The sequence below is a fragment of the Phascolarctos cinereus genome, unplaced genomic scaffold (assembly GCF_003287225.1).
Source record: "Phascolarctos cinereus isolate Bilbo 61053 unplaced genomic scaffold, phaCin_HiC Scaffold_1;HRSCAF=81, whole genome shotgun sequence".
Lineage (NCBI taxonomy): Eukaryota > Metazoa > Chordata > Mammalia > Diprotodontia > Phascolarctidae > Phascolarctos > Phascolarctos cinereus.
The window spans coordinates 144,479,163-144,496,384 of NW_027555514.1; the positions used below are offsets into that span (position 1 = coordinate 144,479,163).

At 38.0% G+C, this 17,222-nt stretch overlaps 1 long non-coding RNA gene across 2 annotated transcripts; it reads right to left on the reverse strand.

Annotated features, from left to right (window-relative positions):
• Positions 1–2,113: 2,113 nt before the first annotated feature.
• On the reverse strand, positions 2,114–17,172 carry LOC144457165 (uncharacterized). 2 transcript variants are annotated; one of them, XR_013486528.1, is made up of 4 exons: positions 16,962–17,172; positions 7,624–7,710; positions 5,723–5,866; positions 2,114–4,522 (listed from the first exon to the last, which is right to left on the reverse strand). It is a non-coding gene; the product is annotated as an uncharacterized LOC144457165 (long non-coding RNA). The 2 variants fall into 2 exon arrangements; XR_013486527.1 differs by lacking the exon at positions 2,114–4,522 and having other exon boundaries at positions 4,538–5,866.
• Between the last annotated feature and the right edge of the window lie 50 nt (positions 17,173–17,222).

The following is a 17,222-nucleotide window of genomic DNA, read 5'->3' on the forward strand; positions in this document are numbered from 1 at the left end:
TAAGTTCCTTCACTTCCAATGGGAGAGCTCCTTCACTCTGTGTATTCTCTGGTATATATTGTCATACGGTGTACATTCTCATTACTCTGATTTCTGTTTGTTTGAATAAATGGGTTTATTTGCTATCTGTGTTCGTTGTGAAACTGGCATCTAGTGGGAAGGGGATCAATTTGAGTACAGCTTGACACCAAAAATTACATAGCCCAAACTAACAATATTTAAGTGAGCAGGTATAATTCTAGACTGATACCACCTCTTTGTGAAGACAGCTGGGAATACCACCACTGGCCTCAACCTCCTACTTCCCCTCCTGACAGGATTCAGTCTCCCTTGGAGAAGGGAAGTGGGAGAAGACTCTATAGCTTCTTGCCTCCTGGAGAGCCACATCTAGACAGACCCATGTGGGCCCACATAACTTACATGGGCAAAATAAAACAGTGTACCCACACATACCCTTTACGTGAGTAAGAGGGAAGAAAAGAAAAAGGAGGAAGTGAATGGCTTATTGTACATAAGCATGAAGTGACAGAGAGGAAAATCTTCTCTGTCTGAATGTTAGGGGAAGAAATAATTATTTTCTCCCCTTTACCTGGGCTCCTGAGCAAAAAAAAAAAAATGAAAAGAAAGAAAGAAAACAAAGAAAAGAAATAGGAATGTGGCAGTTTGGGCTAAATCTAAAGGATATTAGGGATTCTAAGAAGTAGAGGTGAGGACAGACACAATTCTTGGCATGGGAGAGACAACCAGCATAAAAGTACAAAGATGTAAAATGTGTGAGGAACAGTAAGTTGATTAGTATTGCTGGCTTCTAGAGTGTATGAAAGAAAATAATGCCTAAGCATGTTGGAAAGATAAGAAGGGGATAGATTGTGAAGAGCTTGAGAAAGGGAGATTTTCTGCTCAATTTATCAGAGAAAAACATCTTTGAAAGAACACAATAAGTAATGTAGGATAAACTTAATATTGGGTTGTATGTAGTTAGAACTATAACTACATTTGGGCTTATCACTGTTTTCCTATTTTGAATCTCTCCTAACCTTTACATTTTTGCTCACTTACAGAACTACTTCTGCAGTTTCATTAGTTTAAAAAAAAAAAGGAAGAAAGGAGAAAAAAATAAAGAAAATCTTTCTTTTAACTGTCTATGTAGCTTTCTTGGAAAAAAGAAGCAAAAAAGGTAACTCTGGGGTATGTGACTTATCCTACATCAGTGGCCTAGTGAATCCTTCATATACAATTCTTACAATTTAAAAATAAACAAAAAATAAATTTAAAAATAATGAACCTGTGTTAAAGTCTTTTAATAATCACATTTGCTTGGAAGAACACAAAAACCCTTATATTCTCCCACCTTTCTGACTTTATCAAAAGCAGTGAGAGTTTAACGAGAGTTACAGAATGGTTCTGAATGTTTCCTCCATCTCACAAATAAAAAACTTACATGATGCTGAACTGTTTATGTTTGTGTTATGAGGAACTTATTCCTCTCTTATTTAAGACCACTGCTTTGTCAAATGGATGCCCCCAGGACTCCATTAGTTTAGAAGTACTACAGCCTAGGGTGGAATATTTTGTTGGCCTGGATATAAATGAGCCTTTGCAGTGCTCTGCAGGTATAATTTCCTACTTCCAGTTTTCCTGAGTGTACTCAAGAATTGTACATAAACAAGAATCCCCCCTACATCATACTGGACAAGTGTTCATCCAATATATGCTTGAATACCTCCAGTGAGACCTCAAGGTAGCCCATTCCACTTGTGTGTAGCTTTAATTGCCAGGAAGGATGTTTGGGGTTTTTTTAACCTAACAAGATGAAATCTCACTCTCTGGAACTTCCACTCAAAGCTACCCACTAGGGCCAAGCAAAACAAAACTAATACTTCTTCCACATGACAGCCCTATTTGAATAGAGTCATTATGTTGCACTGTCTCCTGTTCTACAGGTTAAATTACCCCCAGTAACTCAGTCTATGGATGACACAGTCGTAAGCACCTTCATTGTCTTATGGATAACTTTCCATGGTATCTAGGTAATAATCAAATGTCTTTCCTTTTCTTTCTTTCTTCTTCTTTCTTTCTTTCTTTCTTTCTTTCTTTCTTTCTTTCTTTCTTTCTTTCTTTCTTTCTTTCTTTCTTTCTTTCTTTCTTTTCTTTCTTTCTTTCTTTCTTTCTTGTCTAGGCAATGGGGTTAAGTGACTTGCCCAGGGTCACACAGCCAGTAAGTGTTATGTGTCTGAGGCCGGATTTGAACTCAGGTCCTCCTGAATCCAGGGCCAGTGCTCTATCCACTGTGCCACCTAGCTGCCCCCAAGTGTCTTTCCTAAATATGGTACTCAGAACTGAATACAATACTCCAAAGGTGGCCTGAACAGAGAAGACTATATAGCAGGATTCTCTCCTCCCATGTTTTGGCCAGAATTTCTCTCTCAATGCAGCTTAGACTCTCATTAGTATTTTTGGCTCCCACGTCACACTGAAGATTCACATTGAGTTTGTAGTCCACTAAAACTCCAGATCTTCCCCACCCTCCAACATCAGTTGTTGTGCAGCTATGCCCTCTTTATACTGTATTTGTGAAATTAATTTTTTAATCCAAGTATAGGAATTTACATTTGTCACTATTAAATTTAATATTATTTGGTTCATCTTTATAGCCTATCAAGATCTTTTCTACATCCTGTAACTTAATGTGTTAGCTATCCCTCCCAGAATTGCATAAAGTACAAATTTTACAGCATATTCCACCACAGTGCAGAATGTTGGAGTTGAAAGGTATCTTAGTGATCATTTATTTCAACCCCCTTATTTGACAGATGAGGAAACTGGAGCCCAGAGAAGTGAAATGACTTGATCAAGGTCACAGCAAGATAAGGAAGAAGATAAAAAGAAATAATAGGAATTTGGGAATTTATAAGAAAAAGTTGGAAAAAAATAAAGACAAGAAATCAGTTGATTAATGTATTATATTAAAATATGATGCATGATTATGTGATGGGGAACTGGCCAAGAGTCTTTGGAACATGCTCAGACTTTCCCTTCTTGATAAATTATACAGAGCATGTACAATTCCCTTCCTGCTGCCAATCCCACATATGGATGCTTGGTGAACCTATTTCCTGCTGTGGGTGACTGACAGGCTGGTACTCTGGTGACAGTCTTCTAATTGGCTGAGGAGCCATAACTGAGGATTCTTACAAAAGATTTGAATGGATAATCTCTTACTTTCTTCCCCAGTGGCTTCCAAGTGGGAAAGATTGCTGTGAGCTGTCAGTGATGGGGAAAGAGGGGCAGAAGCAAGCTCTTTTCCTTCACCCAGCTGCCACATGTGCATCAACACACTGAGCGTCAATGCCTGTCCTGTTTCATTTTTCTTGATCTCTGGTGCGTGAGTGTCCTGATATAGGTACTTCTCTCCTGTCTCCATTCCTGACTCTGAGGACTTTTATACTCCTTCCTTCATCAACTTTCTCACCCTGGAGATGCCTGAACGCTTGCAGTCCCCTCCTGTGATTGGTGAGTCCCACCTGGAATTATCATTTAAGAGAGTGCCCAGTCCATCCATGATCATTTCCCTCTGGGCTCTATTCCTGACTCTCCTGACCTTTCCACCTTGCCCTCACGTGTGTATCCTTTCCCCCACCCCCCAATTTCCAACTTTCTTTTACATGTTACATTTCTTCATTAGAATGTAAGCTCCTTGAGATTGGGAACTATATCTATTTTTAGGGGGACAAGGGTTATTTGCATTCCCAGTACTTGGTACAGACTTAAAAAATATTCTATCTTTTCTTTCTTTTTCTTTATATCTTTTTCTTCTTTGTTGCAGTCCTGGAAACTGGTGAAACTAGGAGATCCATTAAAGCCATCCAAAGTCCCAACAACAACATTTGACTTCACTGTAGCAGCCAGGGAACCTACTTGATCCAGACAGTAATGGGTTGACCAGTCAGCTGAGTCACTTTTTGTGAGGTGAGGTGCTCCTTGGCTCCATATGTCACCTATATGTGTCCCTTGATACTCCTGTGTTTCAAGTTTGTCCTGACTTTTCCCATGGAAGAATTAGCCCTTGGTTTGAGAAATAATTTGTAAACTCTCTCTTGCTACATCTTTTCAGAAAATATCCTTTTGTAAAATCTAATCAATATCAACTAGTTGACCAATACTGAAGGGAAAGGAACACACTGTATGCGGGCTCATGAGTAACAACATTAGAAGCCACAATCCTTCAGAGTTATTCATAGACCGGGGGCAGGGGGAATGGAGAGGAATGAGTTATCATCAGGAAATCCAATCTGTCAGTGTGAGGTTGTGAGGAGTTGGAAGAATGAGCACAGAAGGGGAGCTACACTTGGTTTTGTGCAGTAGAAGAAATAGACATTAAAAATTCAATAACATTAATATGTAAAGTCACTTGATTTGCTGTCATGGATACCAAAAATGTCCTGTTGTATAATTACCAGTATGATGCTCTTACAGCTGACATCCAGCTTTTCTTCCAGTCCATAGGCTGCTGCTCTTGTCACTGGAAGAGGAAAAGAGTACCCTGCAAAGCTGGTCCAAATCTTTATACAATAAGCAGCTAGCTACATTATGAAGAATGACACAAAGTATGACACTTAGTGACCTTCCAGAAAGCCTAAAATAGCATTTGATAGTCACTATTTTGTATTAAAGCATTATCTCCAAGAGGCCACTGGTAAAATGACAATATGGTAAACAGGAAAGAGGGCCTAACCCTCTCCAAATAACAATATATTTTATTAGAATAGCTGTCTAGGACCATGAAAATCAAAGAAGAGAACCCTGATTTGGATAGCCACCTAATGTATATTTAATGGATACTGGTTGATAAATTGATGGCAATGTGACACAGGTCAGAGGACAACTGGGAAGGACTCAAAAAGGCTCTAGAAGATGATGTAATACCTGAGGGGGCCAGGAACAGATGGGGAACTGTAGTGGTAGACCACGTCTCTGCTATTTGGGATCATAGTACCTCCAGAATCACAGAATGTACAAGCAGAAAAGGGCCTTCGAAGTCATTTCAATTTCCACATGGCCAGAGGAAGGACTGAAATCTAGAATCATTATGTGTCTAGCTCATGGTCGTATAGCTAGTTATTAACATGAGCCAGTCCTCACACTACAGCAAGGACAGATCATAGGATTTAACACACTTTTGTAGGGTTTCACTATAATTAAGATTATAAAAATAATTTGCATAGTTAACTAGTAGTTTTCAAGTTAGTAAAATTCTAGATTTTAAGCTAAACTTTTTTTGGCATGGCCAAAAGAATAGATTATTTTGCTTATTTTGTCCAAAAACAAACAAATCGATTTCTTAGAAGACATACTAAACCAAAACTGCTTTTTAGTAAGAAATGTCACTAATCCTTCCCTTTAGCTGGAATGAAATTAAATTTCATTTAGGGAAAGAGAAAAGAATAAGCTTTTACATAGTGTCTACCATGTGCCAGGCACTGTGCAAAGCATTCTACAAATATTATCTTATTTGATTTATAGAGAAAAATTTCAACATTTTTATAATTTATTTCCTCTAGTAATATCCACTCCTCTTACTGGATGTCACATTTGGAATACCAATAATTAAGTTAGTATTTACAGAAAGTTTAAAAACTGTGGTTGTAGCAACCACCACAGCATAAACAGAAGAGCAACAAAGAAGACTGGGCCACTTTTAAATTTTCTTTGGTTCACTGACTGTGATTGCCTATTGGTGAGGAGTCTCCATTGTTAGTGAAGCTAGTCTTCTGCAAGTGGACAGTGTCTTCACTGGTAACTGCCAAACCCAATGATGTTCCATTGCCGTCACCTCCAGGCCATAATGAGGCACTAGGGTACAACTCTGTTAAAGATCAAAACATGATAAAATAGTAATCAAGTGGCAATCAAATCAATCAACTCAATAATCTAAATAGTGATCTAGAGGATCTATTAAAAAGATATAGAACTAAATTGAGACTTAAAAATATTTTTAGTGTGCTTAATATCCATCAACAAAAACAAATAAACCTAAAAATAAAATCTTACACAAAACACCTAACATAGAATACCACACATTTTAACACAACAAAAACAAATTAAAAGGACTAAACAAAAACTTTTACTCAGTCTTCTCTTCCAAGCCTATCTGAAATCCTACCACCTTTGGCTTTTTCTTTATATACGTGTATGTGTGTGTGTGTGTGTGTGTATACATACATACATACATATATATATATATATATATATATATATATATATATATATATATATATACATATAATATATATATATATATATATATATATATATATATATATAGTCATGTGTATACTGTTCTGGTTCTATTGAGCTTCCTTTGCCTCACTTCATGGGGGTATTTCCATATTGACTTGTATTCTTCATATTTATCAGTTTATGGTACCATAATATTTACTTCATTACCATCATTTAGTCAACCATAATTTCATTGCTGGACACAGGTTGTTCCTTGGTTTTTACTGCTGCAAATAAAGTAGCTATGAATATTTTGCATAGGTAGAAATCTTTTCACTTTTCATGATTCTTTTAGGACTGAGTCCTAGCAACTGAAACACTAGATCGAAGGGTAAGATCATTTTGGGGACACTATGCAAAGTTTTTCATCAGTTTAGAGTCTGACCAAAAATTTAATAGAATAGCTGTTTCCTCAGGCCTCTATGAATAATGAATTTTGTCCTTTGTTCTAGCAAACTAAATGCCTTTTAAAAAAAATAATCAACATATTGTAAGCACAATAGGATCGTGTACTCATTACATAATTCAACCAATTATATGATTGTAAAGATGTAGTCTACTATGTAATATTGCTCATAAAAGCCTTCCTGGTCCCTTATCATTGAGGATACCCTTGATGTGTGGGTATATAAATTAATTTCATAACCATACAGGTAGGAAAGGCAAAGAAAACAAGAACTGTTTTATCAGGTGACTTTTTCGGGGGGGGAGGAGTTGTAATAAGGTCTGAGATATTTTCCAAGGCTTTAGTATCACTCCCTCCTTCAAATGCCTTAAGAATAACTCCATCAGTTCCCTCACAACTATATGGAATTACCATAATTAGTGTTGATATTTTTTTTATTGGAAACTTCTTTAAATAGATTGGATTGAAGTTAACTTCACACCATATCTTTTTTCTCATTTTATTCATTATTTTGAACTTTTCTCTAATATGCAGCTGATCTGATTTACACAGATGATTCATTAATATCAAGAATAAGTAATTTCCTATCTATTAAAATATGATATGATAAATATTTATTAAGTGCCTACTAGTTTCCAGGCACTGGGGATACAATTAAGAAAAAGACAGACAATCCTCACTCTCAAGGAACTTATAATCTAATGAAGACAATACACAAAAGAAAGGGAGGGATAGTGGGCATAAAAGGGTATCTGGTAGGGGACATGATAAAAACAATGTACAGTGGAAATCAAATAGAGCAGCTGGTGGCAGATGAAGAGATAGCTGGAATTTTGAGCCCCCTATAAAGGAAGGGCATAAGGAGTTTTTCACTCCATCCTCTAGAACTCCAATCAGAGAGGCAGAAGCAACTGACAATACTCATGAGGTATGATTACCAAAGCTGAAGCAATCTCTATGATGATGAGTTCCCTGGTGATGATCCTGGAAAATGATCATGGTGGAGCTGAAACCAAGAAGAGCACCTAGTGGCAGATGAAAGATAATATAAATATAATCAATTTCATTTTTGTGATATTATTCAGTGATTGTCATGTCTAGTACCTTCTGATTATTGAAATAAGTAATCAAGATGTATAAGTATGAAGTACCTATGCAGTAGTCTATAAATCTTCACCTCTCTTATTTCTTATTCCTGATCCGTATTTTCCAATGTATGTCATCATTGCTGTTATGCCCACCTTTGTACAGAATATTAAAGTATATTTTTATTTAATTTTGAGATTTATATCGAGTTCATCAGAGAATTTTACTTCCTGTTCATTCTTTTCAACAGATGTTGGTACATAAGCTGTAATTATTTTAACTGTGGTCTTTTTGCAAATACTTATCATGAGTAAATGTCTGATGAAATAATGTTTTTATTGCCATTGCACGCACAATAAAGCCAACTAATTTTTCTTTATTTGCCTCTCTGAGGAGAACCCTACCAATCATCTATCCATTTAACTATATATTTTTTGTCTTCCTTTTTCACTTCTAGAAAAAAAATGTCAAGACTAACATCATTCAAATCCTCTAGTACAAGGATTTAACCTGGGTTCCAAGGATAGATTTCAGGGAGTCCATGAACTTGGATAGGGAAAAAATACATTTTCAATTTTGTCAACCTTTAATTGATCTAACACTTCCTTCAGTCATTCTTACAAAGTTTCCATTGATTTTACCAGACTGCCGTAGGGTCCTTAACACAAAAATGGTTAAAAAGCCTTCTTTGTAGTAGTTTGTCCACTCACTAGTCACTGTTCAAGTATCTCATGATAAGAGTTCCAACACCTAAATTTCTATTGATAGATGATCTAAAAATTTTGTGATTCTTGGAGTTCTCTTCCCCTCTCTTTCACTACTCTGCTAGCTACTGAAGAAGCAGAAAAGGACCAGACAGGCCTGAAAGCCATTTTGTCTGTGCTTTGTTTCACAGGTTACTACGAGAAAAGAATTCATCATCAAGTGGACAGACTACTAGTAATAAGCCTCACTGAACTTAACTACAGTTTTTTTCTGAAAAAGTTGAAGCAGTCTATTACCATAGGTCTGTCACCTGTTTGAAGGCTTAAAAGTCACTTTTCAGGGCTACTAGTACAGTAGATAGAGTGCTGAGCCTGGAGTCAGGAAAACTTGAGTTCAAATCTGTCTCAGACACTAGCTGTGTGAACTTGAACAAGTCACTTGTTTGCCTGTTTCCTCAACTATAAAATGGGTATCTACTGCCTTCCTAGAACCTACCTCTTAAGGTTGTTGTAAGGATCAAATGACATAATATTTGTAAAGTACCTGGTAGACAGTGCTATATAAATGCCAATAATAATAATATCAGTTATTATTATTATTATTACTTTTGAACAATAGAACCAACTAGAGCTTGTGTTTTGCTGGAAAAAGCTTCAAGAACCAATAAACATCCATACCATGCTGAGGCAACTCTTAAGAGTCTAAAATCCTAAGAAAAAAAAAAGAGAAAACCTTTTTCAAGTTGAAGCTTTATTATATTTAGAAATTTGCAATGTTTTCAGTAATTCTAAGTTGCCTGCTACCACAAACCCATCTCTTTGATGCCAATGTTCTCCCAGTGACGATATATAACCATGATCCTGCATTTCCCAAAGAATTAAAGGTTACAAAAAATTAAAATTACAAATGATTTAAAGGCAATGGTGGACATACACAATATATATAGCTTGCTACTTGCCAGTGAGACAGTAAAGACATCAAGGGTGTATATTACTAGAAAAGGAACTGGAAGCATAATAAGAGGGACATTGTGGTATGATGGAAAAATTACAGGCTTAGAAATACAAACATGTGAAGTCTAGGCCCAAATCTATTACTACGGCTATGAGATCATGAGCAAGTCACTTAACGTAAGTACTTACACTGAATCTCCATGTAGACATACAGCCAGATTTGGCCACTTAAGTATTCCTTTGACAGGATTCTATTAGAGGCACACATAATTAATTGATAGTTTGCATTTGGGTGTATCTTCAGTATCATCAAATGTTATGCCTATGAAACTATATTTGAAATTAGCAATAGGATTCAGGTAGAATTTGACTCCTGTTCCCAACCTTATGGTGTGTTTATTGCTCAATTAAATTAGAGCTTATTAGTCCTAGGGTACTAACACATTAAAATAGCTTTTCCACTGGCATTCAATTATTTTCTTTTTTTTTTCTTCAGCCAGAGACAAGGTTTATTAAAGATCCACCATAGTGGCCAGATTCTTAAGGAATCTGAACATTTGTGAGCTATTGGCTAGGTTCTTAAGGAATCTGAGCAGTGTCTAGATTTTAAGAATCTGAGCATCTTAATGGAGACAAGATGGACCTTATATATAGAAAGACTGTGGGAGAGATCTAGGAGTGGCCAAGTAGTTTGGGGTGACTGGAGGAGAGGTCTAAGAAGATCTGGATGGGAGTGGCCAGTAAACCAGGGTGAACAGAACGCCTGGGACCTGACCAAGGGAGAATGAAGTCTAGATAGGATTAAGGGTGGGAAGTTGGGGGCATCTAGAGGTATATTAGGCCATAATGAAAGGCCAGTAGATAGGATTAAGTCTCAGGCAAACGCCAGAGATTTGGCCAGGTGGGTAAGTCCAGGGTTTTTCCTTTTTGGGGTCCAGATACCATTTTCATCATTCCCCCCTCAAAAAAAGGGACCCAAATTCTTTTGGGGTAAGGGCCAAAGGTCTTGGCTTCTGAAACTGCTTCCTGCTGGCAAGGGGTGTAGAGATGTCCCTTCCTCAAGGGGGTCCCAAAGAGGCTGACTAGAAGGCTGCATCTAAGAGATGATTGGAGGACATTGGCTGGTACTCGTTATTTGCTATCAACTGTAGGTGAATGGCCTGTAGTCCAAGTTTGGAGGCTAGCTTCTTTACCTTGAGTAGGATGTGGTAAATCTGGGATGCTTCCAGGCAAAGGTTGCCCCAGGGCCCAAGGCCATTGCTAGCGGGGCCCACACTGTGGCTGCTGCCCCTCTCCCCTCCTTCCTTTTGCCAGGTGAGGGAGGGCAAATTCAAAGGTGGGAGGAGGGTGAAACTCTCTTCTATGAGAAGGATTAACGGATACCCTCTTGATTCAATAGAAGGGAGTGGGAGAAGGGAATGACTGGGGTTGTAATGAAGCGTTTCGAAACTCCTTAATGATTGATCACAAAACCTCCAGAATCTGCTAAGATGTTGTTAGCTGTTCTAACTTTTCCCTATAGCCTCCATGAAGGAAGATCAAGGAACCAAAAAGCACCTGAAGTTTTCCCAATTCCCTAGTGCCGAAACAGAATTGGGCATATGCTTCCAGATAGGGTGTCCGTCCTTGCCCTCTATGCTGCAGAACATATACCCAGGTCCACGGCCTCAAACCCAACCAGCAGACCAAAAGCCTGAGAGGTCAGGCCAAATTTGAGACAGCTTCATAACTGTCTGCCCAAAAAGCACCTCCAAGCCTTCCTAGGTGCTTGGAGAGTGATGCAGGGCAAGAAAGGGGGTTAGGGGGAGGCTTACATACCTTCCAGTCTTGGCTGGAGAAGAACTTGGGGTTAGGCAGCTTCTCTGTGCGGGCCACCAAAATGTTGAGTTTTAGGGGTGTTGGGACCCCAAAATGACAACATATGGGTTCTGTCCAAAAGAATTCAACCCAAGCCTTCTTCCAGCCAAAGACAAGGTTTATTAAAGATCTGCCATATTGGCCAGATTCTTAAGGAATCTGAACATTTGAAAGCTATTGGCTAGGTTCTTAAGGAATCTGAGCAGTGGCTAGATTTTAAGAATCTGAGCCGCATTTAATTATTTTCAAATAAACAATTAGCCCCAAGCACATTTTTAAATCACTATTACTAAATAATTTAAGACTAAAACCATTAAGTTTGGAAGAAGAGGTCAACACATCAGAGAATCTAGGAAATATTGCTGATCGTTAGTGGCATTAACAATTAAAATAACTAAGTCAATTTAACTTACTTTTTTTGTAATTAGTTTCCCTTTTTGGTGCTTGAGCACCATTATATCCAATTAAATTCAACAAATATTAAGCACCTGCATGCAGGGCACTGTGCTGGCCAGAGATACAAAGTTAAATAAAACATACTTTCTACCCACAGCCTAGTCAGGATGTAAGTCACAAACAAGGATAAACATGACCTACAATATTAAATGATGAGTATACCACAGAGTTGCAAAAAAAACCCCCCACTATTTTGCAAAGTCTGAAGGAGAAGTTCATTGCCAATTAGAGGGATCAGAAGTCTGCACAGAAGGAACAGTATTAAGTTGGACTTTAAAGGATACATATGAAATCAACAGATGAATGGTTTGCATATATGTCGGGGTGGGGAGGGCAGAGAGATGAGAAGATTCCACCTATGAACAAAGGCATGGGAACAGGAAGAGTACATTTTGGGTAAAAGAATGGACTGGTTTAACTGGACTATGGAGAATATGGAGGGAAATAATATGTGGTATGGATGGAAAGTTAATTTGACAACAGCTTGTCAAGGGTGTTTAGTGCCAAGCAAAAATCTTTTAACTTCATTCAGAAATACAGTGCTGCTGAAGATTTTTGGAGCTGATGTATGCAAAAGAAGAATTATTCTAAATTAAATGAAGCATGAATTAGAAGAGAAAAGAAGCAGGAAAACCTAGTAGGAAGCTATGACAATAGTCCAGATAGGTGATAATAGAGGGAATGAAGAGGAGATGAGGGCAAAAAATGCTATAGAGGTGAAATGGGCAGGACTTAGTAACTAAATGGATATGAAAGGTAAGGGAAATGAAAGAGTCAAAGGTAATTCCAAAATTGTGAACACAGGAAACATGGTGAAAAGTGGTACTACAGATAGAAATGGTGAAATAAAACGACATACAGATTTTTTGGAAAACAAGCTTGTTTAGACAGGAAGCTTTTCCTGTTGTTTAGGATGTCAATAAGGCATCCAGATGAAGGTGTCATGAAAGTGCCTAGACAGCAGGTTGGAAGTTCAGAAGGTGGGCAGGGTAAAAGATACAGATTTGGATGTCAACTGCATATGTAGATGATTTTTTTAAAAAAGAAACAGATCTAACAGCAAAGATTAAAGAAATAAAGGAAATAATGAATAACTGTAAGTGAAATGTCCTAAAGGTGAGAACGGTTCCTAAGTATTAAGATTCCTTAAAGTAAGAATGCTTCTTGTTAAGAAAAAGATGGGTAAGAGAGTGGATAAGGACTCTAAGTTCTAGGGGTGGAGGAGTGGTACAGAGGAAACTCAAATAAGTTGCTGTAAAGGTTCTCAGTGACATGAGACTAGGTTATTTAAGTGCTAAATTATCCACTCTAAATAGGATCAGAAATTAGAGGTAAGAGATTTGTAATGGATGACTCTAGTAGAAAAGGCTGCACGTCAGGTTTTCAGGGAATAATTCTATAATAAAACTAAATTGGGTGTTTATTTCAAAGCTGCAAAAATTTTAAAGTAACTAAAATTACATTTCTCACATAATTACTTTGCAAAGTAAAAATAAATATCTGAAAAGCTTCCTGTTAAGCTAGGAGGTGGAAAGAAGAAAAATTAATTGAAAAGTCTGAGGATGTAAGAGTATAAGTTTTAGATCAGATTTTAGAGAGCATACTGCAGGGGTGGGGAACCTGCAGCCTTAAGGCCACATGCGACCTTCTAGGTCCTCAAGTGCAGTCTTTTGACTGAATCCAAATTTTACAGAAACAAATCCTTTTAATTAATACATTTTTGTTCATCTTTTATATTTTTAATTTTATTTTTAAAATGAATGTATTTAAAATACCAAAGAATAAAAAAAGTTTCAATGAAATAATCCTCCCAGATTGACCAATACAATTAGAACATTAGAAAGCCATAGGGGCTAAATTGACGGCTGCTATGCTCTTTCTTTAGTTCTAACTTCCCCTGCCTGACTGTGGAGCCATTACTGCATAAGGTTGGTTGGTGAGAGCTTATGGGGGTCAAGTATGCCAGTCTGTTATCAGCTTGTGACAACAGTGTACTGTATTTCTGCTGGAAGTGGAATTTGTGAATAGTTGCACAGCTCAACAATATTTTTTTAATTGTCTGATTAACAGCCCATCATGTTAAAGAAGACCAAGACAACGTTGAAGGAAAATAGATTTTTTAATGAGGATTGAGAATTGCAATATTATCTTGTTTCTGCTAAAGATAAGATGATTTGCATGCTTTGTGGTACTGAAATATCAACATTAAAGACATTCAAAGTGCATCAGCATTATAACACTCATAAGAACCACAAATATTTTAAATTAGAGGGAGAGGTATGAAAGCTTGTATTACAGAAATTAAAAGATGAAAAGCAAAAGTAAAGACAATTCTTTCAAGCAGAAATAAGACCAGGAAATAATGCCACTGAAGCAATTTATAAAGTAGCTTATATATTCAGGAAAAAAGGGAAGCCATTCACTGATGCAGAAATCGTGAAAGATTGCATTGTTGAAGCTGTAGGATGCTTAGATCCTGATAACGTTTCAAACACAAACAACTGCCTCTTCCAAGAACCATAGCTGATCAGCAGCATCAATTAACCTTCAACTTAACAACTTGATGCAACACTTCAAGAGGAAAATTTATATTATTCAATTGCTTTGGATGAATCAGCTACTGACTTGGCACAGGTTTTATACTTCATTCAGGTTATAACAGAAGATTTTCTTTGCTATTAAGAGTTACTCGCTTTGGGCACTCTTGCGAACAGAACACAGGGAACAGATATCTTCAACAACTTTCAAGATAAATGTGGTGAAGATGGACTGAATTTGGTAAACTGAGTGAGTGTATGTACAGACAGTGCACCTACTGACAGGAAAACATGAAGAGTTTATTGCACAGATTTAAGAAAGTATTAACAGATCCAGATGCTCTCATTTCTTTAATGTAAAGAACATTGTATCTTGCAAAATCTCTGTGCTAAAGCTACTATTTTAAGCGTCACTTTGCAACAAGTTATAAGTATAGTAGACCATATTCATACAAAGGCAACACGGCATCATCAGTTCCATAACACGCTAAAGTTGAACAATGAGGTATTCAGTATGGATTTGCTGTACCATTCTAAAGGGCATTGGCTATCTCAGGGACAGGGTTAGCCAAAATTTTATCTCTGTGAGAACAGATAGTTAAATTTTACGAAGAACAGAATCAGCAATGTGAATTATTGAAAGAAGATTTCTATAGGGACACTGCATTTCTGTGTGATATCATGTCCAAATCAAAACAAGGATTGCAGAAAGCTTTCTATATATTCTCAATTCCCATCACACCCCTGGGAGGTAGGTGCTATCACTTCCATTTTACAGACAGAGAAGCTAAGGCTCAGTGATTTACCCTGGGTCACACAATCTGTTACAGGCAAGCTGTGAAGCTAAGTCACTTAATGGTCAAATTTGGTCAAATATGATCTATGGTCAAATTTGATTCCTCTGAACTACTGCTAGTCTTTTACAAATTATGCCAAAAACTTTTTTCACCTTGATCCATAAAATTGGTATCTTACCAGCCCTAGTAAGCTATCTACCTCTTGGCAGAGAAATGATGGGCTCAAATGAAGAATGAGCGGTATTTCTGGCCAATGAGACAATCTGCATTGCTAGACTATGGATACGTGACAAGGGTTGGGTTTTTTTGCTTCTTAAAATTTTCGGCCATGTAACTGGACATGGATAGAGGGGAGAAAATTAATGCCCTACCTTTTTCACTAGTGGTTTCCCCCATGCCTAGAATGTTCTCTTTCCTCACCATCCACTACAGTATTGGCTTCCTTGTGTTCCATCAAGCTCAAATCCCACCTACCTTCTACAAGTCACCTTCTCTCCAAGCTACTATTGCTTTCCCCCTGTATTTACCTAATGTGAATGGAATTGATTTTCACATTGATATTTGTGTAATGAATATACAAACTGTGTATATTCAGATACATACATACATATATATATGTATATATATATATATGTATGTATGTATCTGAATATACAGATTCAATTTTTTCAGATTAGTTTTTTCTAGCTCATGAATCAGAAGCTCACAATGCAGCTTGAAATGATCAAACCTGGACAATGCTCACATCACTGGCATTCTTGTGCCGGTGTACCTTAAGTGAAGTAAATCAAAGATTGTAGATGTGCTCCCATCAGAGAACTCTGGTCTTGTGAGCCACCAAGTAATGACCCCCAAAGACTTGAGCAATATTGCTCCCAAAGGACTCCAGAATTATTGTATTTTCTTCCACTAGTGGGCTCCTCACAGGAAACCACTCAAGCCAGGGAAAAGATTGTTTGTAATCCACCTTCCTCCCTCTCCCTTTCCATTGTGATTTATGTAAGGTAATCTGGGTCTTCACTTGAGCCAGGTGGAGTTCTGATTGGGAGAATTCTTGATTTGCAAATCTGTTCCTCATAAAGAAACTAATTCATTAAAGGGCCACCTGATTACCAGCGCTTTGTCTCAGGCGTTCTATTTCCTCATTCTCAGCTTAGAGACTGGCTTAGTAAAGTCCCGTTCACACTACCATTATCTAGATAGTTTTTTGCCTGTTTTTTCCCTCATTCAAATGTGAGCTCCTTGAGGGTAGAGACCACCTTCCTTTGTATCACCTGCTCTAAGAACAGTGCCAGGTACATGCTAAGGCTGTATTGTTTGTGTACTGACCTAATTGGGAAAATAATAAAATTAAATTTTAAAATATACGAAACATGCATTTAAGTGCTAAATATATGCCAGGCACTGTGCTACACGCACACACACACACACACACAAATTTTATATATAATTTACTAGCTCTTCAGGATAATGGGCATGCATTCACACCTTGTGGTGTGTGTGTGTACCCACATATGCGCAGTATATATACATATACATAAACGTACTGGGTATATATGCATATATGTGTACACCCATGTATAAGTAATTTTATTTATATGTGCATATAATTTATATTAACGTGTACGTGTGTATTTAAACTAGCCCTTCCCCGTTCCTTGAACAGGAATCCAGGACTTCACAGAAGCCGGGGTCATTACTCTATATTCCCGGGGCAGATGTACAACACACAACAAACCTTTACTAGTTCTTTAAAAATCCCAAACCTCAGTTCCACCCGGCAGGATTCCCGCCCCCGCCTCTTTTCGCCAAGGAGGCAGCGGGCGTGGGGGAGGGGGAGGAACCTGAGGCTGCCCTTTCAGTGAAGTTTGGGGCCGAGGCCTACCTAAGGGATGTGCCCACGAGGCCCGCTTCGCTCTCTTCCCGTCCAGCCCCTAGAGGACCAGGGGAGGATCCTGGACCTCTCCCTTTTCTCTCCTCCCCTCCCTGCCTCCTCCTTCTCTCAGTCTTAGGAGGAGAAAACGGAGAGCCCCACAAAATACAGACCAACAGTCCCTCAAAAACCGTAGCGGGCGGAGTCTGAGGGGGGCCCGCCCCGCGCGCCCTCCATAAGGACGTAGGACGGCGCCGTCGGCGCGGTGACGCC